Source organism: Anabrus simplex, chromosome 1 (genome assembly GCF_040414725.1).
Source record: "Anabrus simplex isolate iqAnaSimp1 chromosome 1, ASM4041472v1, whole genome shotgun sequence".
Lineage (NCBI taxonomy): Eukaryota > Metazoa > Arthropoda > Insecta > Orthoptera > Tettigoniidae > Anabrus > Anabrus simplex.
The window spans coordinates 1149990861-1150010020 of record NC_090265.1 but is presented as its reverse complement, the minus strand read 5'-3'; the positions used below and the strand labels follow the sequence as shown (position 1 = coordinate 1150010020).

Genomic DNA, 19160 nt, shown 5'->3' with positions numbered 1-19160 from the left:
TAACCATTTGCGGATGCGGATGTTATTTTGTATATCCGCGCAGGGCTCTAATTATGAGGTGACACGGGATCAGCGTGACGAGTGTTCTCGGCTTTTATCATTGTATTCCCAGATCGAGGCTGCTATCCCACGTCCAGATAGCTCCTTAATTGTTTTCATGCAGGCTGTGTGGACCTCGATACAGCCCTCAGATACCGGTAAAAATCCCTGCCATGGCCGGGAATCGAAACGGGACCTCTGAGTAAGAGACAGGTTTGCTACCCCAGGCCTCGATGTATAATAGGCCCTACGCAACCGTGATATAATATCTAAGCCATAAAATATGTTCCAGTTCGTCAGTGCGAAATTAAATGAGAAGAAATAAAGAGACAAACAAAGAAACGAAAAAAGCTTATGGATATGCTAGCGTAAATTGAGTAAAATTCAATACTTCAGTAACTACAAATGCTACTTAAACAACAGTTTGTAAACAACGCACATTCATTGTCAGTTACGAAATAATGTTCAGATCTGTGCTATTATCCGTTTAAAGTTGATCAATTTGCATTTTTACACATAACTGGGGTTTGCACTATAAATAGCCCAATTCATTACATATCTTCTTTCATTGGAATGATTTAAAGACTTATATCAACAAACTCCAGAATCTCTTGAGATATTTCTTCATATTTTTTAAAAAAATCTTTAACTTTCGCATTCACTCTTCAGATTCTTGCAATACTAATTCATTATTTTCTAAAAGTTAAATTTATTCTTCTTCTTCTTCTTCCTAGCCTTAAACAATTATCTGGAGTCGACACTCATGTAGAAGAAGCCCTGTTTTACGGCCAGATGCCCTACCCGACACCAATCCTATTTGGAGCGATATATTTATTATTGTGTTGTTGTTGTTGTTGTTGTTGTTGTTGTTGTTGGCAGTGTGCTGTGTTGTATGCAAATGAATTTGTGTAATTAGACAAACACAAACATTCAGTCCCCGAGCTAGAGGACTTGGCCACTCGCGGCTGAAATTCCCATCCGGGTCTTCCTTTTCAGCCCAATTATTAGCACTACTTTCAACAGTCTCTAGAATAACTGGCGAAGAGAGAGTCACTGTTTTTAAAGACGGCGAGAAGATGTATACAATTAACTAAATAAATTCTGTCAGAGTTATAAAAAATGTCCTCTACCCTTTTCATCAAAGGCACTAAGACATGCCTTCATACGCCTAGTTATTCTTTCGTCCCGTTACAGGTCATTTCAGTCATTCACGCAGTACCGGTATCAAACCTAAAACAAATTGTTCAAAAATGTATGAATGACTGATTGATTGGCGTGCCAACGTACAACTGTTACAAGGCCTTTCGTTCGCATTCCACTACTGATCAAACAGCGTTTTACGCAACCAAATAGCAAGCTCTGTAATAAACAAAGAAATGAAAGTTTATAGCTGCGAACAGGAGAGAAGAATGTTTCACACAGTTTACGTCACAGCGAGAATCGTTACATAAAATGTCAATATTAGAGTCCTATTACTGTGTCTTTCATGCATTACTTATCTAGAATTATATCGTTTTAAGTACCAATAGGTAGATTTAATACTGTGTGACGATTAATATAATTCCGATAGCACTCTCATACAAATAACATATTCTTCCAACTTTGACATTCAATTTTATGAGGTAATCGCTTGTAGCCGGTAGTGTGAGGTAGTTTGAGTGAGAGGCATTAAATTCCTCGGCCCTGCCAGGAATCGAACCCAGGGCCCACCGAACCCAAAGTCAGTAAGCTGACCATTCAGCCAAGGAGCCCGAATTCAATTCTGCATCCCCCCCATGGCACTACAGCCTTTGAAGGGCCTTGGCCTACCAAGCGACCGCTGCTCACCCCGAAGGCCTGCAGATTACGAGGTGTCATGTGGTCAGCAAGACGAATCCTCTCGGCCGTTACTCTTGGCTTTCTAGACCGGGGCCGCTATCTCACCGTCAGATAGCTCCTCAATTCTAATCACGTAGGCTGGGTGGACCTCGAGCCAGCCCTCAGGTCCAGGTAAAAATCCCTGACCTGGTCGGGAATCGAAACCGGGGCCTCCGGGTAAGAGGCAGGCACGCTACCCCTACACCACGGGGCCGACAATTTTACATTCAGTGGACTTATTACTCTTATAGAGTTCAAGTCTTATCATTGCTCCATTTATGGGCTAGAGACATCGTGGCTGTATACACAGCGCACTTACGATTAGATTGGATGTGTGACTTCTGCTTGATAATGTCCGTCATTATGATGTATGAATAATTATATTATTTCAATGGGTAGAGAAAGATGCACTGGAACTTGAAAATTGCACTATTCTTGCAGTTGATCGTCAAAATAGCAAGAAATATAAGAACTAAACTCAGAATACCACAGGAAACTAATTTGACTCCTCGTGGAAAATTTATTGGCGGAAACGGTTATCAGTGTTAAGAGACATTTACATAATCATCCTTATAGAATTTGAGAATAGCCTTTTATCGAACTTAAGTTTATAAAACTTATTTATTGCAAATAATCTCCTTGTCATGAATGTCTCAGTTAGCACCAAGATAGACGTGCCGACCGCTGAATACAGCCGTAGATCTTCAAAGTGATAGCCAGTATTTGAGGAGTGTGTGTTCAAAGGATGCTACAGTATTTCCACCATAAGAAAGTTGTGGAAAAAGCGCAAGAAACGTAAAGTAAAGCAACGTACCCTTGATGGGGTTTGGTACAACTTTTAACATCTTCCTGGCCTGGATTGCTCGATAATATTCAACTATACTAGACTTAACTAAAGTTGGCGTCTGACAGGTAAGGTTGGAGGGAAAAGCATTGCACGTGCCATTTCACGATGTTGCCACATTCCAGCATTCCTTTCTACATGCTCTTACCCCTCGCTTCCGGCTCACTTGTTCCCTCCTTCATTCTGACCGCTGTGATCTGCAGATCTGCTGTAGACTACCTAGCCAGGCGGTCTCGTTCCATTTGCGATCACTCTTATACAATCAGGTTCTTATCAGTGACAGTGACAGGTTTGGCAACTCCCAGCAAGACGAGCTGCCCTGAAGTTTCATCTCCATGGTAACCGCAGTCGCCCCACCCTCGTTTCTATGGCAACCACACAGCCACTCCCTTTATCCCGCCTCGGCGGGCAGTAAACGGACCTCCCTCTAAGAAATGTCACACACCGACTCTTATTATTAGCAGTATAGTGCAATGCATGTGGACTGAATACTTATTTATTTTTTTGAAGTGGAAATAGCGCTTTTTGAACACACACTACTCAATTATGGGCATTACACAAACAGAGAAAATTGACCGTCTCTGAAAAAACCTTGTCCGGCATAATTGTTCACATGTAGGTAGAGAGATATGAAGATGGGACGTGCCTGTAAGAAGCCAACATCTAAAGATTTTAACCAAGGATGGTTTTATTCCTTTATTTATTTAATAATATTACTCTAGCCAAGAGTTTATTTCTCTTTTTTACCATAGTGTTTTGTATTAGTTAATGGATGTTTCTGTTTAAATAACATTTCACGTCTGTGTTTAGATAAATGTCTGTCCTCCGATCAGACAAGGAAACCTTGTAAACGTGTCCCCACAGATTCGATCCATTTTCAATATAGTCAAAGTGCCGTCTATGGCGGAAACTTTCACCGGATCCAATTGAAAGACGCAACTCCAACCCTTTTCCGACAAAAGGGCATGTGAATATTTCGAGAGAGCTTCACTACGTCTACTCATTTCCGCAACAAACGCGCAACGAACACCTCGGTTCAAAGCCTCGTGATCCGCGGTTCGAATTTCGCCTTTGTAGTGTTTTTTGTTGTTGTATTACAAGGGTCCGCGGTATTCCTACTCCTCGACGAAAACGTATGAACAGAAATCCGTGAATGCTTTGGTCACAATTCTTACACAAACATAAAATAAAACAAAAAGACTTAAATGCTGGGTATCTATTCCAGGGTGACACCAAACTCGTAATTATCATTTATAACTGCGCCTACGTAATTCTTGAAGTATTCAACAGTTAACGACAAGGTACTAGTACTCGTATTTTCAATACGTAACCTCCGATTTTCCACAAAGAAGCAAATGAGAATATGCGCGTTAGTCAACCAATATCGTATTACTGCGCATACTATCTTCAAAGTTCTTGTTATGAAAAGAACGTACAAACTGAACGTTAAAACACACCCACGAAAACATTACAGAGGTGAAATTCAATTCGTAATGATAATTTCGTGCGGCTATTTCTAGCCGGGTGCTGCTCTTGTAATGCAGACCCTCCTATGAGGGTGGTCGGCATCTGCCATGTGTAGGTAACTGCGTGTTATTGTGGTGGGGGATTGTTATGTGTGGTGTGCGAGTTGCAGGGAATCAAACCCCGGGACCCTCTGAACCGAAGGCCAGTACGCTGACCAGTCAGCCAATGAGTCAGACATTCAATTCGTGAATCACAAGCTTGTGAAACGGAGAGCTTGCTCGTTGGGCTACGCATTTGTTGTGGGAATTTGTCACGTGCTGGTCTTGTGAAGCACTCTCAAAATATTCAGATTCCAATTTCTGGGTCCGGCTCCATGGCTAAATGGTTAGCGTGCTGGCCTTTGGTCACAGGGGTCCCGGGTTCGATTCCCGGCAGGTTCGGGAATTTTAACCATCATTGGTTAATTTCGCTGGCACGGGGGCTGGGTGTATGTGTCATCATCATCATCATCATCATTTCATCCCCATCACGACGCGCAGGTCGCCTACGGGAGTCAAATAAAAAGACCTGCACCTGGCGAGCCGAACTTGTCTTCAGACTCTCCCGGCATTAAAAGTCATACGCCATTTCATTTCATTTCCAATTTCTGGGAGATGGGTTGGAGTTTTGTCTTGCAATTTGGACCGTTGGAAGCTCTTGCCCTGGTCTGCATGTAATGTATACTGAAAATGGATCATATCGGTGGGGGACACGTTGGCAAGCTCTCCTTGTTAGTCAATGTCTCTACTCTTCATTTTATTATCGTTCCACTTAATGTTGAATGCTAAGGTGAATTCAAAAACCTCAGATGTCAGGTTCGAATCCAGGCCAAGGTTACTTTGAGACTTCCCGATGACATTTGTTTATGCACCCCAGACAGACATCGTGTCAGTTCAATGAACACCATTCTGAAAGATTAATCCACCACTGACCCTGTAACATACAGTTAAAGAGGATGGTTACAATACTTCCGAAAACAAACGTCCAGGGAAACTTCTCCTAAGGTGTCAGTATGTTTTCGTATTGATGATAGAACAGGGATATAATTGATTCTTAGTCATAAGAATAATAGTAATAGTCTATTTGTTTTTACGTCCCACTAACTTCTTTTACGATTTTCGGAGACGCCGAGGTGCCGGAATTTAGTCCCGCAGAAGTTATTTTACGTGCCAGTAAATCTACCGACATGAGGCTGACGTACCACCGGACACACCCAGGATCGAACCTGCCAAGTTGGGGTCAGAATGTCAGCGCCTCAACCGTCTGAGTCATTCAGCCTGGCTTAGTCGTAACTCATAATAAACCAAGCGAGAGGTGTAACACTTGCCTCTTCCTCTTCCGATTTGAGGTCCGTATATTTACAGGCATACACTAGTAGTAACACGTTATCAGGCAGAACTGGAGGCCCTTAAATCAAACAATTTGAAAATTATGGATTACTTAACAATTGTAGTTAGAAGTGTAGGGTGGCTAATTTTGATTTTTTTTAAAAAATAAGCAATAAATATCACGACCGAACGCCAAAGTGTGGTACGTTATTCGACGAATTTAACAATTTCAGCGTAACACGATGACACTAATAATACAATAATTTATAGTATTTTCACTTTCATTAAACTACAATCCATACTGGAGATTTGGTCGGCAAGCAGTCATAACTTGTTCCCAGAAAGAAGCAAATAAGCAAACAACCTCGCCGAGTGTTATGTTTAGTGAAATGACACGGGAATAAAAAGTTGTAACCAAGCAGGTGGCTGTGCGGCTTCGGTCACCTATTTATATCAGCTTACATTCGAGAGAGAGTGGATTCGAACTGTCAGCAGCCCTGAAGATGGTTTTCCGTTGTTTTCCATTTTAACACCAGACAAATCCTGGGGCCGTACCTTAATTAAGCCCACGGTCGTTTCCTTCTCACTCCTAGCCTTCCCCTATTCTATCGTCTCCATAAGACCCATTTGTGTCGGGGCGAATTAAAGCAAATCGTAAAAAAAAAAATGTTGTATTGGTGGTCAAGTCCAAAAAGCATGCTAATAGTTTTACGTCTTGTTGATATCGGGATCATAGTCACGGGCCTTCCAGTTCTACGTAGAATCCAAAAGAAAGGGACGTGACTTTTCATTTCAAAAGTCCCACGTGCGTTAACAGGGATTGGAACTGCGAGCACCGGGCGGTTAGAGGCGCGCGGCTGTGAGTTTGCATCCGGGAGATTGTGGGTTCGAATCCCACTGTCGGCAGCCCTGAAGGTGGTTTTCCGTGGTTTCCCATATTCACACCAGGCAAATGCTGGGGCTGTACCTTAATTAAGGCCACGGCCGTTCCCTTCCAACTCCTAGGCCTTTCCTATCCTATCGTCGCCACTCGGCAATGTGGTAAAGATCATTCGCGTCACATAGATTTACAATACCGGTACAATTAGCTCACTACTTCATATGGTATTTTATTATTTTCGCGAACCTGAGGAATGAATGCTTCGTACGTGCACCCCTTGGCTGTTATAATTATAACGTAAGAGTCCCTTTGATATTTAATACAAGAGATGAAAAAAAAATCGAAAGTAAAATAATATATAAGGAAAGAGTCCCCGCTCTTTCACAGAGCAACATTTTTTCTAGATTCTCCAGTGAAATGCCATACCGTATTCAAGCAAGAAAACAGTACCTTTATTTTCTGTGAATGAAGACAGGATAGTAAGGTACCACCTCATTTTTTCTGTAGAATGACATAGTTCTGTGCAAGACATAAGAACTTAATCGAAATATTACTGAGAAATATTTTTTTTTTTGCTAGGGGCTTTACGTCGCACCGACACATATAGGTCTTATGGCGACGATGGGATGGGAAAGGCCTAGGAGTTGGAAGGAAGCGGCCGTGGCCTTAATTAAGGTACAGCCCCAGCATTTGCCTGGTGTGAAAATGGGAAACCACGGAAAACCATCTTCAGGGCTGCCGATAGTGGGATTCGAACCTACTATCTCCCGGATGCAAGCTCACAGCCGCGCGCCTCTACGCGCACGGCCAACTCGCCCGGTGAGAGAGAAATATTTTGCCGAAAACAGTATTATCATGATGATGATGATGATGAGACTCAATTTAAGAGATATTAACATTGAGGTTATCGGCCCCCAACGAAGGATGACCCTTTAAATATTATAATCTAGGCATTTTTAAAACAACGATATCTTGCAATATTCTTGGGTGGAGTGATCGCCTGCTTCACTCACTACTTGATACAAATAAGAAATAAAAGATAATATTTGCCAAGAGCAATCGAGTGGTTGAATGTAAACACATGTTGTTTATATACTTCTTCCACCCACACCCGGAAATAACAACGGTAGGCTATGCATTTTATTGCAAATGAGCCTTGGATGTGCATGGATCAGCAAGGTATTTTCACCAATTCGGGCGTCCGTTGTGAAGTGCCAACTTCCTACATTAATGAATGAGAGATGCCGTTGCATCCCATAGCGGAATCAACTGGTGTTATAACTAACTGTACACTTGAGGATCACTCACCTTTGGCTCGGGGCAGAATACGTCACAGGCGACTTGAAGTTCTCTTTTTCAATATCCACTACGAAATGAAAGCAATATCGCGTCACCCACACATGACTGTCATTTAACACAATTGATTTTAGCACTATTAAGTAGTCCCACACCGGACGGCCGAACAACACATTTTGAAGCTTGCCGGAGCTGTGTTCAGCCCAGAGGTTCTAACCAGGTTCAGTGCGATGTGTTGTGGACTGAGGAGCAGGTATGCGGCAGACACTGGTACCAACCGCTGCGCACTCTTCACCCTACTCGCAACACCAGTATCGCTGTACAGCTCCGGAGGACTCCTTTCCCCCCTTATGGACCCTTACTATACAACAAATCAGGACCTTATTTTAAAATCAGAAGAAAGAAGAAACATCAATGTACAGTCCCTAGGATGTCTCTTTGCGAAGAGTTTATAGTAATGAGGGAGACTTAACGTGAACTACCTCTTCGAACTTTGCCAGGCTGTCTAGCTCAGACGGTAGAGTGCTGAACTGAGCTCAAGCGGGTGGGTTCGATCCCGGTTCAGTACGGTACTATGCAACGTCAGCCTCGTGTCGGTAGTTTTACTAGTATGCAAAAGAAACTTGCCGGACTGAGCGTCTCCAAAACCCGTAAAAGTAGTTAGTCTTACGTTAAACGCAGTGGCATAGCAGCCTCCGATAACGATATCTGCCTTAATTTGAAATAACTCTACTTTAAAATGATTTGTTTAATAACGGGATGGAATTGCAGTCTTCACTCCAGCAGCTAGAGGTCGATGTAGGACAGTAACTCGGACTAATCTTTTTTTCCACTAATGAGTGTCACCCTCGGCGGGCTTGGTTCAGTGACATGATATTGGGGTTATACCTAACTTATTTCTTTCTATCTTTCTTAATCTGTTTACCCTCCAGGGTTGGCTTTTCCCTCAGACTCAGCGAGGGATCCCACCTCTACCGCCTCAAGGGCAATGTCCTGGAGCTTCAGACTCTGGGTCGGAGAATACAGCTGGGGAGGATGACCAGTGTCTCGCCCAGGCGGCCTCACCTGCTCTGCTGAACAGGGGTCTTGCGGGGGGATGGGAAGACTGGAAGGGATAGACAAGGAAGAGGGAAGGAAGCGGCCGTGGCCTTAAGTTAGGTACTATCCAGGCATTTGCCTGGAGGGGAAGTGAGAAACCACGGAAAACCACAGGATGGCTGAGGTGGGAATCGAACCCACCTCTACTCAGTTGACCTCCCGAGGCTGAGTGGACCCCGTTCCAGCCCTCGTACTACTTTTCAAATTTCGTGGCAGAGCCGGGAATCGAACCGGGGCCTCCGGGAGTGGCAGCTAATCACACTAACCACTACACCACAGAGGCGGACATACCTAACTTCTACTTCTTGAAAAAGGGTTCTAGTTCAGTGGACACGTTTTAACTGTGCTCTGCCGCTGAGTAGCTGTGGCCTAAGAATTCGAACGGCCGAGCGATTTTCATCGCTGTTATTTCAATTCGCATGACATTTCCTGTCCATCTGGGGGCTTGGGAGTACGGTACATTTCCCTTTTTCATTTAACTAAGATCTTTAGAATCTCCGTTAGCCTGTTCATTTTGTAGTATGAGAGCGTAACTATCGGTTCGGTCTTCAGTACCAGTTCTTCAGATGACGTTTTCTCTTTTTTTTCCTAAGTTGAGTCTGTGACGTCGTCTTAATTTGTGTGCTGTGTGAGTAAAATGTGTTTTCTGGGTGTAAATACAGTAGATTCATTAACAACGTATGTATTGTGATATACCGGTATAATGTCCAACGTACATGTCTATAGATTTTCAAAGGCTAATAACATGTGAGTAGGTTTACATCCAATATGGTAAAATAGCGACATCGTACATATCTTGTCAGGGATTAAGAAAAAGGGAGTATTCCAGTCGTGCATTGAGAAGAAACAAGCCGAAGGAAAGAAAGGTTGTAAACAAATTGCCAAAGATAGACACTAATTTTTCAGTAAAAGAATGTTCCAATAGAGAAAGAAGTAGCGGTGTGGAATTGAAGAGAAAGATAACGTAAAAATCCTTCGAATGCAATTCATCAAGCGTTACGTCATTGTGTAGTGACCATGGTGAAACATTTAAGGGAAATGAAGACAGTTCACCATGTACATTCGAAGACAGTTCTTTGAAAAATCTCACGGATCGAGGATATTTTATTCTGGATTTAGGGATGATTTTTTAATGCTATTTGTTCGGGGCGTCAACCTAGAAAGATATTTCTCCCCTAGTTGCACCATATGTTATGAACCTGCGTGTATTTGGAAATTGCCGAAGTGTTGAGGAAAGGAACGTTAAGAACAACACAAACACCCAATCCCCAGGCTATGGATATTAATCATTTATAATTAAAAATCCCTGACCCGGCCGGGAATCGAACTCAGGGCCGCCGGGTGACAGGCGGATGCGTTGCCCCCTACACCGCGGGACCGGACAGTTAAAAGGATGATAGTCTAAAAAAAAAAGCATTTTGAAACTCTTTCTCTGTAGACCCAGAGGCCCGTTTGTTCGCGATTACGAAAACAGAAGTTTCTCTTGCGTTTATTATAGTTATAAAACACGACATGGGAGAAATATTCCACGCTATTTAAAAAAATGGATTGTGGCTACTGTGAACCATGCTGTCTTTTCGCAAACAGAGATCGTGAGCGTCACGTAAGCCAAACATGGGTCAAAGGAATAAGAAATTGGCAAGGACTTGACAAGAAGAGAATATACCATGAATTGGCTCAAAACCATCTGCAAGCGTGTGCAGTACCGGCGATTAGGAGGAGCGAGGGGGGGCTGCCCCCCACCTCCACTTTGTGGAGAGAACATTACATTTTAATGCCATTTTAGCCAGCTGAAACTAGGAATTATACGAATGATTAAAACAAGCCATTTGTACATGCCCTGATGTCTTATCAGGTAGTTTTTTCGTTTAATGTCTTTAATTATTAACTAAATACTTAGCGGAAATACGCACAAAATATCGGTCGCCGCGGCTAACCGATCTGCATCGTACCACAGCAAGTAGCGGAGACTCGCGCAGCAGCATATAACTTGTGCTGTGAAGAAGGGTAGCAGGGGTATATGTTTTTACCAAGGTCATGGACACAGGTGTAATTCGCCCGCTTGCCACGCGCATTTGTCAGTCTTGCGGTCTCTTTAGTATCTGCTAGTTTCTTAGTGTGTAGTAAAATACTAAATGATTTTAATTGTCGTCGTAAGTCGTTTTAATTGTAATATTCTTCCTTTGGTGGCAGTTTCATTGTTTGGTATTGAATCAAAATCTCAAGAAACTATTCATCATCATCATCATCTGTTTACCCTCCAGGTTCGGTTTTTCCCTCGGACTTAGCGAGGGATCCCACCTCTACCGCCTCAAGGGCAGTGTCCTGGAGCTTCAGACTCTTGGTCGGGGGATACAACTGGGGAGTATGACCAGTACCTCGCCCAGGCGGCCTCACCTGCTATGCTGAACAGGGGCCTTGTGGAGGGATGGGAAGAGTGGGAGGGATAGGCAAGGAAGAGGGAAGGAAGCGGCCGTGGCCTTAAGTTAGGTACCATCCCGGCATTTGCCTGGAGGTGAAGTGGGAAACCACGGAAAACTACTTCCAGGATGGCTGAAGTGGGAATCGAACCCACCTCTACTCAGTTGACCTCCCGAGGCTGAGTGGACCCCGTTCCAGCCCTCGTACCACTTTTCAAATTTCGTGGCAGAGCCGGGAATCGAACCCGGACCTCCGGGGGCGGCAGCTAATCACGCTAACCACTACACCACAGAGGCGGACTAAGAAACTATTATTACCACACTTAAGTTGGTAAGCTGCCAACCTTTACCTCTCTGTCGAAAGTAGCTCATAGGCATCCCATCTCCGATTTTGGTGAGATCTCTCTTGCAACTGGACGTTTCCGACCTCCGACGCAACACTTCTTCATTTTTGATCGGCTGGGTGGATCTTCATTCATCTCTACTGTCAGCTCCCCGCCGACCTAATAACGCATATAGGCCGACTCCGCACTGGAAGTTAGCCTCCCCATCATGACCACAACAACCACCACCGCAACCACGACCTCCGCTTTTACCTTTCTTCCCATTCCTATCACAACTGTTACGTACTCCCACCCTTCACCTATTGCTACTTCGACGCTTCCTCAGCCAACATACCCTGATCCACCTAGTTTTCTTTACATCCCTCCTCGCTACTTTAACCGCTTGCCAACCAACGCCGAAGAAAGCTCTACGACGCCACCAGCAACGCAGCCACCGCCTCAAGCAGATGCCGCACAACAATCGCCATCGCCACAGCTGTAACCAGCCCGCAACATCATGTATAGTTGTGTCCTCCGCGGCGTGTATCCTCTCATTTCTGACAGAGACGTCATCCACGAGCTCAACCACGAAGGTATCCCTGCCCGGCGAGTCTTCCGCATCTGGAATACCTCGGGACCAACATACTTAGTCCGTCTTCACCTGCAAATTGAAGAGGAAGTCCACCGCCTCATCACCAACGGCGCACGCCTCTATGGTCAACAACTCACCGTGGAACCTTCCCGCTCCCCTCCCAGACCCTCACACACCTCACGTCATCGACCCCGAACTGCCACCCCACATCGACCTCCACCACCAGCCAGTCCACCCCTTCCTCCAACGTCCTCCTTCATTCCATCACCTCTACCAGCTGACCTACTCCGACTTCTCACCACCTCCCTATATAACATCTAAACCACGCATCACCACCTTCTCCTCTTATACATCGGAAATCCAGTTTGAACTTTCACTACTCCCTAACCCACATCTCCTCAACCAAGAGGCCCTCATCACTTCTCCACCTAATATCAATTCGCATTACCCACCTTCTTCATTTCTCACAGCTCCCAGTTCTCTTCACTTCTCCCGGCCCGAGCGAGAGCGCCACTCTCTAGGGGGCCCGCCCCGCCCTTCGGGCGGGGTATGAAAACTATAAAAATATAATAGCTCATAGCACAACATATAACTTATATCACAGAACCCACACGCTTTTCGCCGTCTGTCTCTACAGTGGACTGTGTAATCGCTTATCTCATTATTTTTGATTCGGCCGGGTGACGCCGCAACTCTACCATCGCACCCAGCCGACCCAACAAAGCATATAGGCCAGACACCAAGTTGGAAGTCAGCCTCCCAAGATGTACATCTGTCTTGTCCTCGACGTCCAACAATCCATCACTGAAGACACCATCCTATCCGAACTCCGCAAGTCTGGAGTATACTGCGCCACAAGGCTTTATGAAGGTTCCGTACCATCAAACGACGTCCTTCTTCATATCAACACATCCACCGAACGTGACCATCTTCTCGCCACTGGGGCACAAATCTGCCAACACCTCCATCGCATGAAAGACACTCCCAGCAGTATTTTAGAGCAACTCCCGGACTATTCCCCTGATCCACCGCCTTGCACACCCCTGCCACACCCTTTCCTTACACCACTATTACCACCACCACTACTACCACCCTCACAACGTCCCCAGTTCACACCTCCCTCACAACTTCGCTCACGACTACGGTAACAACTCATCCTATCCCTATCATGACCACTACTACCACCACGCCTCCCACCCCTACCTCATCAAGTCCACAACCACCGCCTGCAACTGACACTACCACCGACATAATGCCGCTACCATCGACCGATTGCACCTGCGTCATCCGAGGAGTGGACCCGCTCTCATCCAACGACGCCATACTTCAAGACCTCCGCCAGACAGGAACACCAGTTCGCAGAGCAACTCTGATTTTCAACGCTACAGGACCTACCCACCTCTTTCGCCTTCATCTACCGACTCTGGACATCGTCCAACATTTCAACAACAACGCAATCCATCTTCAAGGCCGCCATCATCACATTGAACCATCTCGCTCTCCTCCCCAACCTGCTAACCGATCTCATACACCCCGTCGCCGTCCCCGGCCGGCTCCTCCTTTCCTTCCACCGAGTCCACAAATCAGTTTTTACCCTCCTCTACGGGTTTTTTCCCCTCCAATACAACCCCCAACCAAACCCCTTCACACCTTACTCACTTCCCTGCATAACTTTTCCTGTAACTTTCACATCTTAGCCCTTTCCCTTACCTCTAGCACTAACCCCACCTTCGTCCCACAGCCTTTATATCATCCTCCTACATACTTCTAAATCTGCGTAATATCTTTTGTACTACTTTGTAACCATCTATGCTAATAAACTCACTCAACGAACAATAGTTAGGCATAGGCACAATTCCTCTCTCATCTCCTATATATTCACATCCTTTACCCACCTCCTTCTTCCGTCACATCTTCCCAACCCGCCTGCATCTCTTGGCCAGAGAGAGAGCGTTACCCGCTAGGTGGCCCGCCCCACCCCTTCAGGGTGGGGAATGAAAATATTTAATAGATGGCTCATAGAGCAACAGGAAACTTACAATATTATAGCTTTAAAAAAGTGTTGATGTGTTTATCTCCCCCTGAAAACCCGGGTACTTTTCCTTGTCTGTAAATACAGTATTTTGCCGCCACCCCCCCCCCCCCACTTCTAATTCGCAATCGCCGCTACTAACTGCGTGTGTGACGTAATGTGGAAAAATGAGGCCACCTTTGGAGATTTCTTGGGTTCTGAATTGAGGAAGGAAGGAATTATTGAAAAGGATTATTCAAGTAATGCCTACTCTTAACTACATGGAACATAGCATCTCGTGGCCATCAGGAAAAGTTGGGCGAGAATCATAGTGAAAATTATCTTGACAACATTGAACTTTTAAGTAGGTACGATCCAATTTTATCTCACTTGATGTGCAAGGAAGAGAAAAGAAAAAAAATACTTATTTAAGCCGAGAAATAGAAAATTAATTCTTTGGTATTGAAAAAGAAATTTTTTCAGATATCACAGAATCCTTCTTATATTGGACAATACTCAAGACTTGTCGAAACATGACCAATTAAGTTTCATTTTCCTACATATGGTCGAAAAGTCTGATGGTAAAATTGCATTATGTATTCCAACGCAATTGATAGTAGAAGACAGTTTTCTAGGCTTTCTGCAAGTTTCTCAGGAAGTGGACAGGGAATGGTGAATGAAGTGCTCAATTTAATAAAGCAGTGTCGGGATCAAGACTACGATGGAGCGAACGTGATGAGCGTTGTTTATTCAGGGGTCCAAGAAAGAATTAAACGATTGGAGAAAACTGCTGATTATATTCACCGTGCAACTCACAATTTAAACTTGGTCTTAAAAGATGCTGCTAATATTTCTCAAGTTTCATCATTCTATAGCTGCCTCGAGAGAGTCACTTTTTTCAGCTCGAGTATCAAGAGGAGGGCACTTAATATAACAGAAAAGCTGCAAGAAGAGAAGGAACGACACACTCGAAGGATGAAGGAAAATTGGAAGCAAAGGAAATCTAACACAATGAAAAGTAACCAAAGTTGATTCATCGTACCCTCCAAATGGGTTATTCGAAAGAAGAAGAAGAAAAATAAGAAGAAGAAGAAGAAGAAGAAGAAGAAAATCTGCAACACTAAAGAGGCTCTATCTAATAAGGTGGTCATCAGCCCAGCAGTTCTTTATCGCTATAAGGACATAATGACAGACTTTACGTGTGGTATGCTTCACATCTAAGAAATAGAATGAACAAAATGAGGCCAATTTCTTAAAGAGCAGTTGGAAACATTTGAATTTGTCTATCATACAGTAATTCAATACAAAATACTGAGAACCACTAATATTGTATTGTTACGAATAGAACAGCGTCTATTTTCTTACAACCAGCGTCTGTTCTATTACTCTAATATATTTTAGGATGCCCCAATAAAGGCACACTCACACACAATTCTAATCAACGAGAATTGCCACACTAATTGCCGTCTCCGTTTCTTTATACACAGCAGGGAATCGCAGCTCGAAGGAATTACCTGGGAGGATTTTAATCCTATTCGCCTTACTTTCCCTTCTCTAAGTCGAGTCACCCCCCAAATAGCACCTGCGTGCAGACAGCTACAGTTACAAGCCGGAGTCATGTAAGTTTGGCAACGTCCATTGGAGGCAAAGGTGAAAGCGCGGGATCTATCCTAAGTTGATGTCTAGTGAACTTCGTCTCGTGTTTCGTTTAATTTTTCACGCATAGGTTCGAGTACAAGATAAGTGATAGAATAAACATACGTAGAGCCTATTATTGAAATGATGTGAAGGCTAAGCAGGGCTGAGTAGCTTGGACTGCTTTCTAAGCCCAGCTCAGTCCGGTGGTATTTGAAGGTGCTCAAATACGTCAGCCTCGTGTCAGTAGATTTACTGGCACATTAAAGAACTCCTCCGGGACAAAATTCCGGCATCTCGGCTTCTCCCTAAAACCGTAAAAGTAGTTAGTGAGACGTTAAATCAATAACGTTATTATTTGAGAAGGTGCGGACTGAATTTGGCTTATTAATAAAATGTTTTGTGTGTTTGCAGATGCCCGGAATATGTTGTGTTTCCATGTATCGTAACAATTATAGCATTAAAAAGTGTTTTGTTACCTCGTTTAGTTTTCTTTCAAACGATGAATTAAAACAAAAATGGATTTGCCATTTTAAACGGGATAATGGACCTGGGAAGTATTCAGTCGTATGCATAAAACCTGTCACACACGAAAGTTTTTCAACAGGGGATACAATTTGTGATGGTAAAGTCAACGTAACTATACTACAACCTAAACTTAATGATCTTCTCCGTGATGCATGTCCAATTATTTCCCCAAATTTGCCAAAATATTTGTCATCAAAAACTGTTAAAAAATCCTGAAGGTAGGCGCCTGAAAATGTAGAGTAGGGGTAAACAAGAAGATATGAATGTCACTGTATATGTTAAGTTGTCAGGTGTTGGTAAAAGAAATGGCATGTTTAGCAGATGGTAAAAATATCAAAGTGGTCTCAACTAAATCCATATTTATTAAATTATATAGAAACCACATCTTGTAGTGTTAGTGTTAAAGGTGTACAGATAAATCTATTAAAATGCTGCACAAACTCATAGAGTATCGTGAGGTAAGCAATGAAAGCACACTCTTTGTCTTGCCCCATATTTTTAGGAGAATAATTCGAACTTTTCACTAAAAGGGCCGGGCTGGGTGGCTCAGACGGTTGAGGCGCTGGCCTTCTGACCCCAACTTGGCAGGTTCGATCCTGGCTCAGTCCGGTGGTATTTGAAGGTGCACAAATACGTCAGTCTCGTGTCGGTAGATTTACTGGTACGTAAAAGAACTCCTGATGGACTAAATTCCGGCACCTCGGCGTCTCCAAAATCGTAAAAGTAGTTAGTGGAGCGTAAAGCAAACATTATTATTATTATTATTATTATTATTATTATTATTATTATTATTATTATTATTATTATTATTATTATTATTATATAATTCGCTGGGGCTATGAAGGACTACGTTAAGTCTTGTTGCATTTGACACTGAACTTGGCCTTCTTTAGAGCCCAAATTTCCCTCATTCTTTGTGAGTGGGCCTGCTTACGCTCCTCTGTCCAAGGGGCACCGTGTCTTCTCTTCGGTTGCTCGTCTCGGTTTAGCCCGTTCGTCAATATTTTCTTGCGGAAGAGATCTCTGTTAAGGGCGTCTTCAGCCGAGATATGTGGCATTTGCAGGTCTTCTTTGGTTTTCTAAACCAGGGAATTGTGGTTTTGGGGTTTGAATCAAAAAAGTGAAAGATTTCTTTAGTTAACTTTCTTCCGTCCATTCTTTTCAGATGACCGTAAAAGCTGCCTCTGTGGATCAGCGGTAGAGTGTAGGCCTCCGGATCCCAAGATAGCGGGTTCAAACCCGGCAGAGGTAGTCGGATTTTTGAAGGGCGGAAAAAAGTCCATTCGACACTCCATGTTGTACGATGTCGGCATGTAAAAGATCTCTGGTGACACATTTGGTGTTTACCCGACAAAATTCATTAAATCTCAGCTATAAACGCCCAAGAGAGTTTCGGTTTACTCGGTCTGCCATCTAGCGGGGGCCTAGAGTAAAACGGAACGTCGAAATTGACGAGCAGACAGCCAGATGGCGTCAAATTGAAATGTCTGCACACGGTAGCTCAGGCCATACGATTATTATTATTATTATTATTATTATTATTATTATTATTATTATTATTATTATTATTACCGTAAAACCGTGCCCGTCTTTTTCTGATTGTGTCGGTAATTTTCTCTATTTTGCTGTAGATTTTCTTGTAGGATCTCTTTTGATGGATTCTATTTCTGTACTTTGATCCCAAGATTCCTCTCACAATTTTGCGTTCTCTTTTCTCCAGTTCTTCAAGGAGTCCTTTGTTGGCATTTAAAGACAGGGTTTCGGCTGCATATACAACTACTGGCTTCAGAACTGTTTCTGACGTATCTTGGTGGTTTGGGAAAGGCATTTTTTGTTGTAGGTTGTGCGGGATGTTTGGTAGGCTATTTCCAGTTTGCGTACTCGCTCCTGAAGTGCTTCTTTGTCCAGTCCATTTTTCATGATGATCTCACCCAGGTATTTGAATTTGTCTACTCGGGTGATGTCCCCGTATTTTGTATGGAGTTTTGGTGGAGCCTCTTTGATGTTAGTCATTACTTCTGTTTTCTCAAACGATATCTGCAAACCAGTTTGTTCGGCAATTTCCTTTAAAATCTCAACTTGAGCTCTAGCGGTTTCTATGTCGTTTGAGAGAACAGCAATATCATCGGCAAATGCTAAGCAGTCTGTTGCGATCCCCTTGAATTTGGTTCCTATTCTCAATGGACTGTAGTTGGTTTCCTGTAATCTCACCCGCCAGGTTCTGATGATCTTTTCAAGAACACAGTTGAAGAGTATTGGGGATAGCAGATCATCTTGTCGGACTCTTGTTTTGATGTCAAAGGAATGCGAGAGACATCCGTGGAAATTCGCCTTGGATTTTGTATCGGTCAGGGTGGCTCTAATTAATGCCAGCAGTTTCAAATCAACTCCAAATTCATTTAAGATGTTTAGCAGGACTTCCCGGTCAATGGAGTCGTACGCTTTCTTGAAGTCCACAAAGACAGACACATACAGCTTGGACCTTAGTGTACAATATCGGATGATCGTTTTGAGCGTTTGGATCTGTTCAGCTGTTGAGCGACCTTTTCTGAACCCTGCTTGGTATTCACCTATTTGATGTTCGACTTGTGCTTCCAAACGCTCCAGGATTGCAAGTGATAGAATTTTGTAAGTCACGGGTAGCAAAGATATTCCTCTGTAGTTGTTGATGTTCTTCATGCTGCCTTTTTTGTGTAATGGATGGATCAAAGCTATTTTCCAATCTTCGCGTAGGGTCTCCTTGTTCCAAATTTCTTCTATTTGCTTTTGCAAGATATCAGGTGATTCCTCTGGGGCATATTTC

General features: G+C 43.6%; 1 protein-coding gene across 4 annotated transcripts in view; it reads right to left on the bottom strand.

The window, feature by feature from the left end:
* LOC136858116 (ATP-binding cassette sub-family G member 8) overlaps positions 1-7950 on the bottom strand; it is a 312642-nt gene extending 304692 nt beyond the window's left edge. For all 4 annotated transcript variants that reach the window (XM_067137421.2, XM_067137423.2, XM_067137422.2 and 1 more), the window contains exon 1: positions 7763-7950. The gene's annotated coding sequence lies outside the window, so the exon portion shown is untranslated. The remainder of the gene's footprint in view (positions 1-7762) is intronic.
* Between the last annotated feature and the right edge of the window lie 11210 nt (positions 7951-19160).